The following is a 15513-nucleotide window of genomic DNA, read 5'->3' as shown; positions in this document are numbered from 1 at the left end:
GATTATCATTCTTTGAAAATTAAGATCGCCTTCCACAGCTGAAGTTGAATATCTGTTTTGCAGCGATATCCTGAATTACTGTGTTTTCCCTCTTACCGCTAACTCGTTAATGGACTTCCTCTTCACTAGCTTCCTCCGTTCTTTCTTCAAGACTAAGCTAATTCGAAACCTTACCATACTGCGGTCGCTACAGCGTACCTTTCCGAGGACGGCCACATCTTGAACGATGCCAGGTTGAGCGCATAGTATGAAGTCAATTTCATTTTTAGTCCCGCCATTGTGGCTCTTCCAGGACCACTTCCTGTTCACTCGTTTGGGAAGGAGGTATCCATGGTCCGTAAATTATTTCTATCTGCGAATTCAACTAATAACTCTCCCCTGCTCTTTCTAGATCCTATCCCATAGTCGCCTACAACGTGGTCAGCAGTCTGCTTCTTGCCCACCTTCGTATGGAAGTCGCCCATCAGTACAGTGTACTGCGACTTTATTCATTGCTGATTCCACGTCTTATAGAGACTTGCAACGGTTCGGTCATCATGGCTGGATGCACGCGCGTAGACCTGCACCACTTCCAGCTTGTACCTCCTATTCAACCTAATTACACTAGCTGCTACCCTCTCGTTAATACTGTAGGGCTCCTCTACGTTGCCAGCTCTATACTGATTAATGAGGAATCCCACACCAAGTTCTCTTCTATCCGCTAATCCGCGATAGCGCTATATGTGTCCATCCTTAAGCACTGTATACACCTCACCTGTCCTCCCCACTTCACTAAGCCATATGATGTCAAATTTAATTCCCGCTAGTTCCTCGAACAGCCCTGTTAGGCTGGTGTCACTAGATAACGTTCTAGCGTTAAACGTTCCCTGGTTCAGATTCCAATGGCGGCCTGTCCGGAGCCAGAAATTTTTAGCACCCTCCGCTGCGTCAAAGGTCTGACCGCCGTCGTGGTCAGTTGCTCCGCAGCCACTAGGGACTGAGGGCCGAGGGTTAATTGGTTTGTTCATAGAAGGTTTTGGCCAAGTGCTACGCTATGGTGGCTAAATCTCTTTCTGGTGGGGGAGTGCGTTGTCGGATCTGTTCACCGAGATCAGGCCAAACCTCGGGCATGATTATGCAATTCCATCGACGCGGGGATTTCTTTTTCAAACCCGGTGGAGAATTGCGCGGCACCAGGATTTGAACCCCAGACCTCTTGTTCGCGAGGCGGACGTTCTGCCTCTACGCCATCGCTGTGTCTCAGTGTGTCTATACATACGGTTCGGCGTAGCGGGAGGCGAGCCGCGGTGTTTGTTCGCTGTGGCGTCAGCGTCTTGTCTGTCGGCGTCATGGCTCAGAGCCCGCAGGAGAGGGCGACCAAATACATGAGGGCATACGAACTGGCGTTTCCAGACGGGGGTGGGGAGACATCGTCATTAAAGCCCCTCGATTATCCTTTGTCACTAGCTAATCGTTCCACACAGTGGTGACGGGAACCTTATGCGGGGGCAAGGGGGACAATAGCAAGGGTAGAGAAGGGGCGCTGCTGCCTTCGCAGAAACGGGCCGCGGCTCTTGGCCCCACCAGTCTCCTCGTACAAGGTTTTTCCGGCGCCGACGCTGAGATCTGGCATCGCCAGATATCTGCGTCTCCCTGCGTCGCCTCGCTCCAAGCGCGGAATTTTCGCCTCCGGCGACGCCAGTAGCAGACACACTGACGCGACGCCGAAGAAACGCTGCCTTGTGCTTGGGCCGTTATGAATAACGATGAGTCGGCTAGGCTGAAAGAGCCAGACTTCGGCGTCGGAACGAAACAAGGAGGAGACAGCGTGCCAAAGAGACCGAAGACGAGCGTATTAAACGTCTCGGTAAGCGTCGTAATGACGACGCGGGTAGACGAGCTCGCTTACCCTCCGACAATGAATCCACGACAGTAGAAGACGACGTGCCTAGTTTGGCGTCTCTGAAGGAAGCGAGACTTCAGCATTGGAACAAAACATAGACAGAGATTACCCAAGTAAATCGTCAGTAGCATCAGTAGCCTAAACGTGGACATGGCCTGTAGCTATTGCTAGCTACCAGGTTTAACCAGAGCTAAACCACAGACAATTTTTCTGGGCGAGAATTTTTGTTTCTTTCACAAAATAACAGAACTTTCGTTTTTGCCGGATTAATTTTTAGAGGCATAACATCAGACCATTCATGGAGCCGATTAAGAAGTTGATTACACTTGGTGACTACTTCATCAACATCAGGACAGCAGAACAAAATCGTGCAGTCATCAGCGTAAAAATGATTTTCAATCTTTTCTCAATGTTCACAATGCTGTTTATATAGGCATTAAATAGAGGAGCGCCTAGTGCCCTGCCCTGATGCACGCCTCTGATTATAGGTAGTAGAGATGATTGGTGGTTATAGCATCTACATCGGCACCGTGGGTTGACCAGGTCAGCTGGGTCAAATCGGGATTGCCCCTCTGAATCCGCATCGGGACCAAACCAATTTCCGAGAGGCTAACTTGATTAAAACGTTAAGCTCGTCCTTAGGGCCTACCCATCTCAATAAACTACAACCGATGGTGGTGTTCCGTGAGCTACTGACATCAAGCAGTGCAGGTCGAATGTGGGCAACCCGTTGTGGGGCTGTGCACATTCACCACCAGACTGCAAACCCACGACACCATCAGCCTGCAGAGGTGGTTCATGATTCAGTATAGACTTTACAGATTCAAGGTAGGTTCGAGTGTTCGATGAAGTTTATATTTCTTTGCCCTACGTCAGTTCAGCAAGAAAAAATGAGCCACTCTTGGAAGAGAGCTCGGCACTGGGCGAACAATGTGGGCAGCCCAAGAGGCTGCTTCGGTCCAAAATCGGGCCTATTGGGGTCTGTGGGCAGCCCACTGTGGGCCGATTGGGGTGCGGGTTGCAAACCCCATAGTTCTCCCGCTGGGGGTCACATGGAATACCCACATTGGACCTATCGGGGGCCTCAACTCGTTGCCCCCTTAGTGCTACATGGGAGGTGGTAGCAGAGCCTTCTCGAGTTCCGCATTCAGCAGACACTAATAACAGCGTTGCTGATGAAATCTGCGTCGACGCGTCGCTCGAGAGCTACCGTCTTAGAAGCGTAGATGCTGTTTTCTCACGCTGTCTGGCTCAAATGTCAAAGAAACTGTCCTTAGAGTTTTAAAACTCACGTTTGAGCGCTAATTCCGTACTCGGCTGTAAAAGATGTTTTCGCCGACTTCATATACCTCTTAAAAGAAACGATTCTAGGTCTCTGCATCGCAGTCCAGAACTACAAGTCACCAAGTTTCAGTTTGAATAAAGAGCTTAATTGGCTTCTCAGCTGGAACTTTTTCAAACAGATGTTTTCGTGCTGCCGGTACAAATACACCAGTTCACTGTTTTCCAACAAGAATCCGTAACAAACCACACCGCAGCAGCACAAATCAACTCCACAAAGCATGTCAACATTCATGTATGCGCCAATAGAAAAGGGGATAAAAGATGTCATTGACGTGCTGGATGTTACCAACATAGTTTTCTACTCTTAACAATCGCGGTTATCTGCATTAGAGTTCCAGCAAGGCGCTGAAATTCTAAACAATATCATAGATAGAACATCTGCAGACACAACGTGAAAGACGTGCTAATCACATCAAAAGCAGATAACACTTTTTTGCCATTCTATGCTCATGACGGTGAAATCTGTAATCCTGAAGGCACCAAGAGAGGTGTCCTTAAGCTTTTTCTTGCCTACTTTGCTATTCTGTACTTTCCTACGGTGCACAATTCATAACTCAAAGCCGTTCACCTTTTTGTTTCCAGCACGGTTCAAAGATGCAAATAGGCATAGCCAATACCCGCACCTGTATCATATTATTTGCAGCAGCTATGAAGTGATGATCTCACGTTTCAAACCGAAAGAGGTGTCATTCAAGCTAATGTTTTTGCTTGAATTTTGTAGAGACAACCTCTACATGCATAGTAATGGTATATTTAGCACTTTATTTGCAAGGGGCAGAAAGTGCCGTTTCTGAATGGCACATTCAGATGTCATACAAATCATAACCAGCAAGTCAATGTACAATTTGCGCGAAGATATTCATGCAGAAATTACTGATTACATTGAACTGAGTGAAGGCATCAATTGTATATAAAACGTTAGTGGGCCTTCTCCACACTTGGTGTTGAAGTACTTGTGAGTGTGCAACCCGCTGCTACCTTGAATAATGAAAGACATTTTTGAGGGTACTGTGTCTCACATTCTTCGCAGTTTGTCATTGATCTTTTAAATGATTCTGTGCGGTTTATGGCTTACCTAGATAAGGTTAGGAGATTTTCTACGGGTTCAATAACAGCAAAAACTGACCGGAACTAGTAACGCAGTCTTTTTTGTCTCCCAAAGGAAGCTGGAAGTGTACAGCAGTCCAAACTTGGTGCCTTCTAAGGCTTTTGCCACTCATTTTTCATCTCAAATTCCTGAGCGCAACCAGCACTGGAAAAGTTATCAGCAATATCGATAAGTGAGTGATATGTTGTTGGCTGAAGAGATGCGAGTCTCATAGCTTCCATTTCTAAAGCAAAATATCGACGAGATTATGCCGCATTTTGTGCAACATATTTCAACACGATCATAAACCCAAAATGCATTTCATTGTTCTCTTCGTCAGAACTATCAGCCCATGAATTGGAAACGCTGATTTGCATGCATGCTTCTTAAAAGGGCATGTATTTTGGAACGATTTAGCTAAATTTTATCGAGCCACAGCGCGGAGGATAATCGAGTTTGAGAAATTCTAAAGGCTGATATGGCTATCACTAACGGCCGGCTACAGATTTCCAGTTGAAACTAGGCGCCTAACTTTACCTGCTAAAAAGATAATTATTTAAAATCCGTTGATCAGCTTACTACATAATACGATTGGCCGGTTTTCTAGTTGCAGTGAAAATAAAGACACAGCATCAACCCAAGTTTTTAGGAATACAGGTGAGCATTCACTGCAAATTAAAGAACCGCCGCGCTGTGCACTCTTCTTGAATCCAGAATAATACCAATTTGTGGCTGCTTGCTTCGATGTGCAATACAGACTGCCGTGACGCCTGTCCAACTGCCTATACACTATATCATTGGTCACTAATTCCTTTGGCGGAGGACTAAACTGACCACTTTGCCAGGCTATGCAGGATTGGAAAAGGCATTTCATTCTCTTTTGGTCCACAGGCTCGAACTGACCCTTTCGATTTTTCTTTTGTGTCGAGGGAGTAGAATGAGACCTGCACGAGAAGCGAATCCCTTTTACTATAACTGCAGGACAAGCAGTTCTTAGGGTGTGTTTTTAGACCTGGTTATGTGGTCGGTTGCGCTGTTTTTAAATATAACAACGTGCATTTGAATGTGGCATGCAGCGACCAAGATCCCGGCTAAGAAAGTTAAATAACTAGGTGAACAAGAATGGGCGCTGTTGTCACGGATCTCCCCAAAGAACACTCGGACCGAAAGGATGGACTAGGCGACAGGTGTACCCACACACACGCACATTTAATACACCCTACGTGACACACACACTAGTACACAAAAAAACAAAATTAACACAAAACACAAAGAATAAAGGTACACACGACTCGGGAGTACTGCTACCAGCGTCTACTATTAGCTCTCTACTGTTAGTGGTCCGCGTTCGTGCTCACGGTTGGTTCGGAGCGGCTGCGGCGTTGTATGGATCCAGAAGCTGGCGTCGAGGCGGCGTACGACGTGCTTGGGCTGGCGTCGCTGGCAGCGTCGTTGGCGGTGTCGTACGATCTCCCGGTCCAAGTGCCCGCGGAGGTGTTGCTTGTGATGTTGGCGTTGGGGGCACCACCTGTATGGGTGGCAACAGTTCTGGAGACACCCCTGGCCGTAGCAGGTTGTAGCGTCCTTCGTTGACTCCCCGGAACGGGCTCAGTCACGGCAGGAAGTCTATGATTTGAAGCCGTAGAACGCGAGCCACCGGAGCAGTAGCCAGCTTCAATGTTCTTCCCCCACGTGCCTCGCTCTCTCTGGCCCTTTTATAGCCTTGGCGTTAGTCCTCGTAAGCCTTGTCGTCGTCTTCTCCTTCTCTTCTATACCAATCATCTCTCTCCACCTCACGGAATGCTTATTCTTCTTTATTATTCGGTTAATGCCCGTCGTCTTCTTCATACCTCTTTCCTTCATAATTTCATTTTAGATTCCTTATTATATGTGACAAGGGCCCCCTCTCTCAAGAGTTTTTTCATGAAAACCTGCTGACGTCATACTCATCTTCAAGCCATCCAGCCACCCGACTATCTTCTGTGGCGGTTCTTCACCCAGCATACAACTCACCGCAGATGTCCAGCACCCACCATGAGCACACCACTAACATAGAACAACAAACTGCGGTTTCAGGACACTAACACACCATTGCTGTTGTCCGTGCGGTGTCCTTAATACACATGTTAATATCCACAACACATTCCCTTGTATAATCACATAACAACAACATCAACAACAACACAATACACCCCAGAAATCCCAGCGCAGCAACAACAGCAAGATACATCACAGAGATAGATAAAGCTGTTTAGTTGGCCCTTTCTGTAGAGTGGTCTAATTTGGAACATATGCCCTCTGTTTTGCCCGGCCTATCCGAAAACTTATCCCCCTTGATTTGGAGTCGAGCTGTGATCGTCTGTCTTCATTTACATTGTGCTTCATTAGTACCTCATCCCCTCCTGCATTTTTCTTCCCACTGCACGTGGGCAGCTCGGCAACATGACCTGTCTCCTCGGCTACTACCGAGCATGCAACCTTGGGGGCGTACCGTACGGCACCCCATTTCTTCGTACTTCTTCAAGATATTTACATGGAAAACCTTCCTAGTGTCATCTATTAATAATTCATATTCCGTGTCCTTTTTCTTCCACGTCACAAGGTACGGGCCCTTCCATTGCATCAGTAACTTACTATGATCTGTAGGTAGCAGGACGAGAACCCTTTCGCCCGGAATCAGATTCCTGAGAATGGCTTTCTTTTCATAATATCGCTTATGGCGTTCACGCGCCTTTTCCAGGCCTTGATGTGCAATCCTGCATGTTTACTTCAACCTGTCCCGCAACTTAAGAAAATACGTGTATATTGTCTTGAAATCTGATGCAATCTCTATATTAGCCCACAGCTCCTTGAGTATTGCAAGTAGACTTCTAAGGGTTCACCCATATAACATCTCGAAAGGCGAGAAACCAAGACTCGTTTGCGGTACTTCGCGGTAAGCGAACAAAAGAGCTCGGAGATATCTATCCAAAAAGAAGGTCCCTCCTGGCACATTTGCTTGATCATATTTTGAGGCTGCCAATGAACCGCTCTACAAGCCCTTTACACATGGGATGGTAATGCGTCGTCAGTAACTGCCTTACTGACAAAAGGCGGTTAACCTCCTTCATTAGTTTCGATGTGAAGTTCGAGCTCCGGTCACTCAAAACTTCCCTCGGGAACCCATAACGCAAAAACATTTCCACAAGACCCTCCGCCACTTGGATGCCGTGAATAGTTCACACTGGAATAGTGTCAGGATAACGAGCGGCCACGTCAACTAGATTAAGCACATATCCATTACCTTTGGCGGATACCGGAGAGATTGGCCCCACAATGTCAATAGCCACTCGCTGAAACGGTAGGTCGATGGCTGGCATCTTGCCCAGAAGTACGGGACCAACTCCTCCCTTCGGAACTGTGCGCTGGCACACGTCAAATGAGCGAACAAAGCGCTTAACGTCACTCTGAACACCCGGCCAAAAAAACTCCTCGGTGATCCTAGACACCGTTTATTGAACACCCTGGTGTCCGGCAATAATGGCGTCATGTCCTAAGCGTCGCACTGTCTCTCGCATATCTCTCGGTAACACCAGCTGTTGGGTCCGCCTTCCTGAACCTAATATGCATTCCCTGTGCAGAAGACCATTTACCAATTGATATTCGAATAACGTAAGACTCTTCTTTCTTTTGACTTTTTCGCCGACTCTTTCGAAGCAGGTCTTCAAGCTCGGGTCTTCTTTTTGCCTAATTGCAATTTGGCCCGGTGTTACGCTCAGGCACATCGTAACAGGAGTAGAAGCAGACGCTGCGTTGCCCGGGCTCTCGCTTGAGCTCTTGTCTCCACTGCCGACGAGAAACTGACTGCACCAGTCTGAACTGTCGCGGGCCTTTCCTCTTTTGAATTTTCTTCAACGTCGAGCATCCTCCATTCGGGATCGGGGTCTTCTTGCGCCCGTAATGTTTCCCAAGATGAGATCATAGATGGGTTTATCTATCTACAAGAGTGACGGCCAACGCTGCCCATGTAAGATCCTCGTCCTTCACCAGGCTTCTCCGAACCAAAACTGTGTTGTCTCCGCTGTCTCTAAGCACCAATATAGGACGGTCCCCTATTTGCTAAACCACCACTGGCATTGCTGCTTTTGACTTGGGTGTTAAACTCACCGCCTCATTTTCTAGCGGCGTTTGCTCTCCTTTCAGCTGTGGAACTTCAGGTGGCGTGACAAGTTCTACCCTAGAGTCGTCAACGCATCCAGCTCGGTCCGGCATTCTGTATCGGCACTCGTTCAGAGTATGACCCCTCCTCTTACAACCTTTACACACAACCTGTGTTTTTAGGGCATCGCTACTAGTCCGACAGTCAACTGCACGGTGTCCCAAGTTGCCGGAGAGAAAACACCTTACTGGCGCCTTAGATGCACCGTTATATGCCCTTGGCTTTGCGGCATCTGTCTCTAGGATCTTTTGGGTTTGCTCCTTTGCCTTACTCAAATTTCTTCGTCTTTGAGCCTCGGATTCGGGCAGGGGCGGCTCTGACACCATCTGTCCATCATCGGTGGCGTGCCAAAGATCTGCCACTACCTGACAGGTGCCCTCACTCTAGCGCTGCACCGGACATATGTGATGTGCGGCACTTGTTGTGGACGTGCCCAGCGACGGCTGCTATCAGAAAACGGCTCCTCAGGGAGGTGGGCCTATGTGGAACCGCGAAAGTGACTACGTGAAGTGGACAATGGACAACCGTTTCATTAACAACCTCTGCGACTACCTCAGCGCAACGGTTCTTCACTCCTTCTTTTAAATTTCAATCCCGTGCATTCCTTCCCCCCCTTTCCTTTTTTCAACTTATGCCTCATGGCACACTTCTCGAATAAGAAAAAACTACGTCGCTAACGAGAACGGTGAAATCGAAAATGGGAACACCATAGTCAGATATGGAAAGCGAAACAATAGACGTGAAGTCAATAAAGAAGCTGTATTGAAGTCCCCACGAGAAATAAACAAAAATATATTTTTCGAGAAGAGCAGCTTCCGCTTCTAAGTTTCCTTTTCCATGCCATCCTGGAGTTCAATTCCTGAAGTCGCCCGGGAAGTACTAAAGAAAAATGTTCCTTGAACCACTGCGGCTGTGCTTTGCATAGAAACGCTCGACCAATGAGCTTTATCTCTGTTACAATTTCCTGCCTAACTTTTCATTTTCGCGGAGCGATGTCGCTCCGACGGCTTTCCTTATTTTGACCCCGTTACTTCTCTTACTTCTCTTGCACTCCGAAGACCACAGTGCAAAGCACATCTTTCTTTCTTTTTTAAATTCATGAATTTTTAATTGCTTGTTATAAGTTTTCCTACTACCATATTTAAATCACTGGACACTGCAGCATCCTGAACACATAACGGCAAAATTGACGACAAAATCAAGTATAAAATCAAATAGTACCTTGAAGTGTAGCACGTCAGCTGTAAAGTAATGAATTTTGAACCAGCCGTCCGCCACATTGTTTACTGCGCTGGCTTCTGATAAGATTTAAGAGAAAAGTACACATTACAAAACAATTTTCAGCAGATACAACATCGAGATTTTCTGACAGAAGTAACAAACGTATTTCAGATATCTGCAAAAACATTCGTGTAACTAAATCAAGAATAAGAAACCTTTTTTTTTCAAAGCCACCTCTCTCTCTAAAATGCTAGAAGATGGAACAGAAGGTACGGTAGTAGCATCCTAATCCACATAAAGAAGAAATCGGCATGTGCCCGATTTGTAATACGAAGGCAATATGACTGATCATCCTGAAGGGCAGCTGACTATATTGCCAGAAAAGGAAGGCGTAGCAGGAGGGAGCAAGAAGTCAGGTGGGCGGATGAGATTAGGAACTGTGTGGCAATAATGGCCGCAGATGGCAGATGACATGGTTGTTTTCGAGGTATGAGCGAGGATTCTTTAGCTTAGGTTTATAGGGTTTAGTATCTCAAAGCGACTTAGGCTGCTACGGACGCCGCACTGGACTGCTGCAGATGATTTCCGCCACCTGGACTCCATTTACGTATACTGACATCGCACAGTACATGGACCTCTAGCGTTTCGTCTGTATCTAAATGCGATCACCACGGCTGCCACCAAATTCGTGTGTTTCAGGTCTACAGACAAGCACCATAACCACTCAGCCCTCATACCGGCCATATGAGAGAGGCCTTTGTCCTGCAGGGGGTTTAGTTAGTTGTTGATTATGGGTCATGTATGAGAGTTTACTAGTATCCCCCAAGGAAAAGTATACAACAGCTGTATCTTACCGGTACTCAACAACGCGGCAGAAACGTGGAGGCTAACAAAAATAATTCAGCTTAAATTAAGGACAACGCAGCGAGCTATGAAAACAAAAATGATAGGTGTAACGTTAAGAGAGCGGAAGCGGGCAGAGTGGGTCAGAGAAAAAACGCGGCTTATTGACATCCTAGTCGAAATAAAGACGAAGAAATGGGTTTGGGCAGATCATGTAATGTGAATGCAAGATACCCGCTGGTACTTAAGGGTAACGGAGTGGATTCCATGAGAAGGCAAGGGTAGCAGGGGGTGGCAGAAACTTAGGTGGGCGGATGATATTAAGATGTTTGCGGGGAAACAGTGGTGGCAGTTGAAAAAAGAGGGTTAATTGGGGAGACATCGGAGAGGCGTTTGCCCTCCAGTGGGTGTAGTCAGGCCGATGATGATGATGATATTTAATAACCCCGGCCGTTTCTATTTCAGTAATGCAGCATTTTACGCATTAGACGTGTCTACCCTCACGTTTCACGTCCTTGTCTTAGTGCTGTCCTGACGGCAAAATCACGTGCTTCTCGAGCCTTCTTAAAATCCAGTAGCAGTAGCGACAAAAATGAGCAATAAAGTACAGCAACTGGAACTGTAAAACGTTTTAGCAATAGTTTAAATATTATTTGCAAATATGACCTCGCTCTGCCAACTACTAGATGTCCAGCTTGGTTGAGTTTGCAGTCGACGGTCGTGGGCAGGCGTCGGCCGCGGATTCGAGCTCCGGAGCATCACTCTTTTTTTTCAGCTTCAGGTTTGTGATGAAAACGGCGGAGGGGAAGGGCGCGAATGCGCGAAATGGCCGTGTGAAAGACATGGATTCTCTCATATGTGTTCAGAGAGAGGTCTTGGATCATGTGTCTTGACGAACGGTTGACCTGCAACGTGCTGGACCATACTCTTTTGAAGGCATTTAGAAGGCGTAAGAAGGCATGAAGAACTGCCTGAGTTTGTAGTTCAGAAATTTCCGCTCGTAGCAATTATTATAATTTATTGAATCACTGAAATGCATAGCAGGCAACTTTCTTGTCGAAGCGGAGGTTTAAAAATCAACATTTGAAGGCAATGCTCTTTGTCATTAAGACATTCGTACGCACAAGATGTCAGCCGGCAACCTGACATGTCTAGCGTCTAGGCTGGAAAAGTTTACTGCCGTTTACAAGTGAGGTAAGTGCTTCATTTGTCACTCTGCAAAAGCTTTTCCGGGTTTCTGAGGTCTGTAACTATTGCGTGTGTCATTAGCGCTCAATTTATTAGGAGGTTTCTGCAATACTGCACTAAGTGGTTCGTTCAAAGTGCTATATTATGGCAATCATTCTTTTTTCTGCAATATTTTGCCCAGATGCCCTCGAGAATGTCAAGATAAAAAACTCCTCTTGGTGTAGGAAATGGTTCAAGATAATGCACACTTGTTTATACACGTTTCTGCTTTCATAATTCAGTATTTGAAAAACGAATTGTCTGTACCGGTTTCAGTGTTGAATTAGTCAAGTTTCCTCATAAGGTGATCGTCTAAAGGTGCTTTGTTCCAACATGTCTGCAGTAATTTTAAAGCAAAAAAAACAAATTATAAGCAAGACACATTCATTCCGCACCAAGCGCCTAATAAAATCAGCCGTGCGACCGTATATTTGCTATATAAAAGCAGACAACTTTAGTGGGTATCGTTGGAACAAAGAATGCAATCCGGGTGTTTCACTTCTCCTGGTCGCTCACATAGAACTCATGAAATCGACCTAAGTGTTCTATTTCTGCATTCCTCCAAATATCTTCTTTGACTTTGTTTTGCATTTTTGTTTGTGCTGCGAGAATATCTCGAATGGCTTCATTGCACTGCACCTAGAAGTTCAGATCCATCCATACGGATGTAGTAGGAACGAACTAAAGCCATCATCCGCTACCTTCTTACTGACGTCATACTCCTCACTGTCTAGCCCTACTACATTTACTAGCTTCCGAAGCTCGCAGATGTCTACACTGGAGTGCTGTCAAATAGCTTCCATTAACACAGAGCCTCAAACTTGTGCGCTAGATTGCCAAGGGCGCCCAAGAGCCAACACGCGAAATGATGAATGATCAAAAAGTAATGTCACTTAATTCTTTCGCGTTTTCGGAATAAGAGGGAACGTAATATCAGCAAAAAAAAATAATGAATCCTCCCACTATATGTGTATTATAGCCGGTCTCCCAAAGATGGCGCCCCCATGCAGGTGCATACAAATGGCGACGTTTTTCACGCTTGTTATAAAATGATAAAATATTGCCGCGAATCTTTGCAGCGCTTGTTCCTACGAGCACTACTACCTCGCCAAGTATGTTTACCCCGGTCATACTGCAGCAGCCGCGGGCGCCACCAACTTTCAATGAATCCTTTCAGTGGATCCCTAGGCGAAGACCCCGAAGAATGGTTGGACCAATATGAACGTGTGGCGTCATTCAACAATTGTGGTGATGCGGGGAAACTCCGGCACGTCTTTTTCGCACTGGAGGGCTCAGCACGCACGTGGTATGAAAGCCACGAGTCTTCCCTCACGACTTGGGAGCTAATGAAGAAGGAACCATTGAAGGTATTCACCACTGTCGTGTGGAAAGAAGGAGCCGAACTACTCCTCGGGTCCAGGATCCAGCTTCCGAATGAGCCCGTCCGCGGTTACGTGGAAGAGATGAAGACGTATTTCGCCGCGCCGACCTCCAGATGACCGAGGAAAATAAAATTCAGCTTTTAACGTGCGTCATAAAGGAACAACTTTTTGGCAGCCTCATTCGCCAGCCGCCAAAAACAGTCGACGAATTCATGCAAGAAGCCTGACCGATCGAAAAGACCCTCGACGTCCGGGGCGCGGCACCACAACCGCCCTTTCTCCGTCTGTGCAATGTGTCCGCACACCGCAACCACCACCAGCCACAACTTGCGGGAAGTGATCCGTGAAATTGTCCGCGAGGAGCTACGCCAATTACTGCCATCCTCCCCACAGCCCCAAGCAGCGGCTCTGATGTAAGTGGTACGGGAAGAAGTGCAACAGCGACTTGGGCACCCCGACTGCCACAGAACCCCAGGCCTTGACCTACGCCGCTGCAGTACGCACTCCTCAGCCCCAGCGACAACCCCTACGTCCTCTCCGACATGAACAACTTGTTCCCGAACGCCGCTTCCCTGCCCCCGCCCGCCCAGCCTATGAGCGACGCTCAAGCCGCAGGAAATGCGACGCCAGGAGGACTTCCGACAACCGGCAGTTTTCTTTCATTGCGGTAAGGCCAGCCATATTCCTCGTCCCTGCCCGTGCCGACGTATTGGTCTTTGAGGATTTGCCGTTGACGCCCCACTACCACGCTTCGACCAGCGTCCGCAGGAAATCGACGAGTACCTCCGTCGAGAGGAGTACACGCCGAACCGCCTTTCGCGCTCACCATCACCGTCAATCTCGCGCTTTGCGTCGCCACGCCGCAGCCGCGGTACGAGGAAGGTTTCCCAGCCCCCGTAGGGGAAAATAAAGACATCAACCTCTGGAGGTGAGGTTGCTCACGAGCGAAACGCTGAAGATCCTCCACCGACCACACCGCATGAAGACGCTGCACTCGCAACGCCGCATGAAGACGCTACACTCGCTGCACCGACGCCGCACAAGACAACCCCGACCACAATGCGAACTGGATTCAAAACGACGCCGCCACACAGAAAAGTTTCGACGACACGCCCCACGCGCGACTCAGATAACCGACGAAGCAGTGACCAGAAACCGAGGCTGAAATGCAATGCAAGAGCCAGGACATCCGACTTAGAAGTGAGTATCGATGGCCGGAAAGTTACCTCTATTGTCGACACAGGAGCCGATTACTCGGTGATGAATGGAACATTCCCTGCGCAGCTAAGGAAAGACACGACCACTTGGGACGGCCCATAAATTCGCACCGCAGTGGGCCACCTGTTTACGCCATTAGGGCGATGCACAGCGCGAGTGACTGCCAAGGGACATACCTATCCTGCGTCCTTTCTTGTGATACCGCAATGCTCCTGCGAAATGATCTTGCGCATGGACTTCCTTAATGAGCATCAGGCGATCATCGACCTGCGATCCAAGTAGACCACACTTTTGATGGACGAGGCCAATCTTTCGATAAAAACTCTAGGAAATCAGGTTGCCCTGAGTGTTCTGGAGGAAGAAGTGAGCGTCCCAACCCGCTCAAGCGTTATTGTGACCGTAGGCGCCACGACAGCCATTAACGCTGAAGCAATCATTGACGGGAGCATGTAGTGTCTTCTAGGCCGAGGAATCAACATCAAAAGAGACATCGCACATTTCCGCAATGGCCAGGCCGAAGTACTGCTGACTAACTTCAGCGAAGAATACCGGCACATTAACAGAGGAACGACGATTGCTTTCTTCGACGAAATATCCGACGTACGAGACTCATTCGCTCTCTCCGACCCTTCCGCAGAAGATTCGCCTGACAAAGAGAACTCGCCCACTTTCGACATCAACCCAGCCCTCCCCCGGAACAGACAAGACCAGATCGGCAATCTGCTTCGAAGCTACAGCGAGTGTTTTTCGTCATCACCGAAGGTGCGCGAAACACCAATCGCCAAGCATCGCATTATAATCGACCAGCACTCCCGACCTCTCCGTCAAAGCCCCTACCGTATGTCGCCCCGTAAACAACAAGCCATCCGGGATCAAGTGGAAGGAACGCTTCGCGACGACGTCATCTAGCCAACAGCCCATGGGCGGCACCGATTGTTCTAGTGAGAAAGAAGGACGCCGCACTTCTATTCTGCGTTGATTACCGCCGCCTGAACAACATAACAAAGAAGGATGTCTACGCCCTCCCACGCATCGCCGACACACTGGACCGGTTTTGTAGTGCCAAGTATTTCTCATCGATGGAACTCAAGAGCGGCAACTGGCAATGTGA

Source organism: Amblyomma americanum, chromosome 2, assembly GCF_052857255.1.
Source record: "Amblyomma americanum isolate KBUSLIRL-KWMA chromosome 2, ASM5285725v1, whole genome shotgun sequence".
Taxonomy (NCBI): Eukaryota; Metazoa; Arthropoda; class Arachnida; order Ixodida; family Ixodidae; genus Amblyomma; species Amblyomma americanum.
Note: the sequence above shows the minus strand (reverse complement) of the source record.